Below are 3217 nucleotides of genomic sequence, written 5' to 3' on the forward strand. Positions count from 1 at the left end.
GTGAGGATGAAGGTGTAGAGATGATGGATGGATGTTCCTCACTGAGGTTCATGTTTCAGCATAAAGTCCTGCAGCTCTGTGGAACCAGAACCACATGAAGCAGGAGACAGAACTCAGAGACGTCTTCTGTCAGCAGGACTCAGTCAGAACCATGAAGACCAGAGAGGACGTTGAATTTCTTTGATTGCTTATTTTACAGAAGTGTAGAAATGTGGAGCCGACGTGTCCAACCCTGGACCTCCTGTGTCTCCTCACACTGCAGATGTTCAGCTACTGACATGTTTACAGACTCTTTCTGTCTCATTTATGTCATGTTTTGTTTTGTTCCTGTTTGTGGTCATTCTGTCATGTTGTGTGATTTTGGGACAGTTTCGTCATTTTGTGTCTCTGTTGTTGTTTATTGTCTTGTTTGTGTTACTTCTCGCCTCTCTGGGTCGAGTCTGTCTCCTTCCTGTCGTTGTGTCTGTTGTTCGGTTTCTCTTTGGGACTCTTCGTCTCATTTCTGCTCCACCGTGTGCTTTGGAACGAGACATTATGAATCATGAGCTCAGATCTGCTTCATTTTCCAGCGTGTCACCGATGATGTGTTCAAGGACCGTCTCATGGTTGTGTTTTTACAGTTTCTGGCTGATGAATGTGTCATCCTGGATGTTTAGATAAAGACAACAGATCTTTCTAACCTGCCGGGTTTTGGACTCAGAGGTTCTCTGTCTTCATCGGGGCCTCTGAGCCGTGCTGTAGGAACCAGACGTCCTTCCTGTTTGTTCTGTCAGTTTTTCGTTGCTCGTTTCTCGTCAGGTTTTCTGTCCGATGTGTGTTTTGGCCTCAGGACTGAACAAACGTCAGAGTTTCCACCCAAAGCGAGGTGACTCTGTGGAGGCTGTGGATGATGGTTTCTGTGTTTCCTCTGCAGAAGGTCGTCCTCCAGGAGAAGAAGAAGATCTGCTTCGTCCTCCTCAGCGCCCCCTGGAGCGTCCTCTGTTACTACGCCGAGGAGATCAGTCTCAGAGTCCCTCTGCAGGTGAACACTGGAAAAAGGTCGAATCATTTCTCACCTGGCTGCCTTTAAATGTCACGTTCAGGAAGCTCAGACACTTCAGTGTTTCTTTTAGCAAGAACAGAACATTTTAGGCTGTAGAACCCGAGATCCCGACTGTCAGCGCTGGTTGGAGGTCCTGAACCTCCTCAGAGTCTCGGTCATGGTCCCGTTGCTGCTAAACTCCCACAATGCTCTCTGCTGCCACCATGAGCTGCAGTCTGTAGACGCCTCCTCTGGTCTCTACAGGGTTAGACAGTGAGAGGCTCCACCTGGTGGAACAACCAGGTACTGCAGCTGGTCTGTGGTACATTCACTGACTTGGTGACCTTCTTCTTCTGTCTCACCGGTTCACATGTTTTATTCAGTCACATTATTACTGATCCTCGTGGTCCTGCAGGTGGTGGAGGCTCCAAACCTGAACTGGTCTGAGGTGGTCCTGTCCAAGCTGTCCCTCCCCAACCCTCTGTCCCAGGACGTCCCCAACCCTCCGGCCGACTTCTACACCTGTCAGTTCAGGACCAACAAGCTGCAGAGGTCGGCCCACTGAGACTCCGTCCTCACGGTCCAGCTGCAGCTTCAGTCCTCACATCTGTGTTCTGTCTGCAGGTTTCTGGGCAGCGACCACAAAGAGACCTTCTTCAAGACCACCCAGAGACACCAGGTGGTGAGTTCAGGCTCTGCAGGACGTCACAGAACAACATTTATTCTGTTCATCAGAGAAACAACCAAACAGCCTTTCTGCTGCTTTAACCTCAGAACCCCAAACTAGCCGGCAGCTTTGAAAGACGTTCTCTCTAAAAGTCTCCAGAATGAGTCCATTTATCAGCCAGAAGCTGTGACAACAGAAGCTTCCAGCTTTCAGATGCTCTTTGAACGCATCGTCTGTGACGTGCTGGAAAATGAACCAAATCTGAGCCTAAAATCCTCAAACTTCATCACAGTCATTTGGTTCTACTCTGAGAAATGATTCAAGGGACCTTTTCTCATCTCCTGGTTCAGACAAACCTTTTTAAATCTCTTTATTTTATACCTGATTCAAAATCTGCCAGAACAGAACTGTTTGCTCCCAACAGATTCTGTAAAAAACTACGAATTCTGAGCTCTTTGATGCAACTTCTTCACCGAGACTGACTCTTCAGTGACAACAGTCAGAGAGCTTCAGGTGACCTGGACGTGAACCATTCAGAGCAGCAGCACAACGTCCTGAACGACGAGAGCAAAGACATGAATGAATCCAGACACAAGAACCGTTTCTGACGTCTTCATCAAATACGTTTTTATTGTCTCTGCAGATGTGCTCCTCGACACAACCAGTCCCTCCAGAATGACCCGACCTTTACCGCTGGTCACGTTCTCAGCGAAACATTCCTGCGTTTGATATGTGTAGAAAAGCCAGATCCCACATGGCTGCTTGATCCTGTTTCAGGCTCCACAAGTGACCCATGGAAACCAGTTTCTGACAGTAAATATGGGAACAAACACATAAACTTGTTTTTGAGCTCCACCTTCACTGGAAACATCACAGCAGCATCTACAGTGGACAAACCAGAACCGCCCGACTGCTGTTTGTGTGTTTGCTCAACACAAAGCAACACAAACACAAATATGCTCTTCGACTAAAACCCTGAACAAAACAGTCACATCCAGAATCCTGTTTGTTGTTTTCACAGCAAACCAACGTGCAGCGAAAAGTGTTTTAGATCTAAATAGAAACATTTCAACAAATGTTTTTAGAACGTTCTTCTTCACGGTAGGAGGACTAAAGATAAATGTTCCACCGTTGTTGCTCCATCATATTACAGGAACGTTTTCTATACATCACCTGTGAGCCGTTCTGTCTCTCTGTTGAACCGGACCCAAACCAAAGCAACTCTTCCTCGTGTTGTTTGCTGTCGTCTCCACAACGAGATGATTCAGAGTTAGCTTAGCTTAGCACAAAGACGAGAGACAAAAGGAAACCAGGTCCGTCACAGTGAACCTTTCAAGAGTTTTTTTGAAAGCCCAAGAAAAGAAACCTTCAGACGTTGAAGTGAGGTGACATTCAGCCGGGACAGGGAGGATTAGTGAAGGTTCGGTTCGGTCCAGTCACAGTGTTCTGTTCCTGCAGCTGTACGAGATCCTGGCCAGGACCCCGTACGGTTCAGTGAAGAAGGGGGAGGTGGGAATCGACCGGCTGGT

Source organism: Stegastes partitus, unplaced genomic scaffold (genome assembly GCF_000690725.1).
Source record: "Stegastes partitus isolate 25-593 unplaced genomic scaffold, Stegastes_partitus-1.0.2 Scaffold537, whole genome shotgun sequence".
In the NCBI taxonomy this organism is placed as follows: domain Eukaryota; kingdom Metazoa; phylum Chordata; class Actinopteri; family Pomacentridae; genus Stegastes; species Stegastes partitus.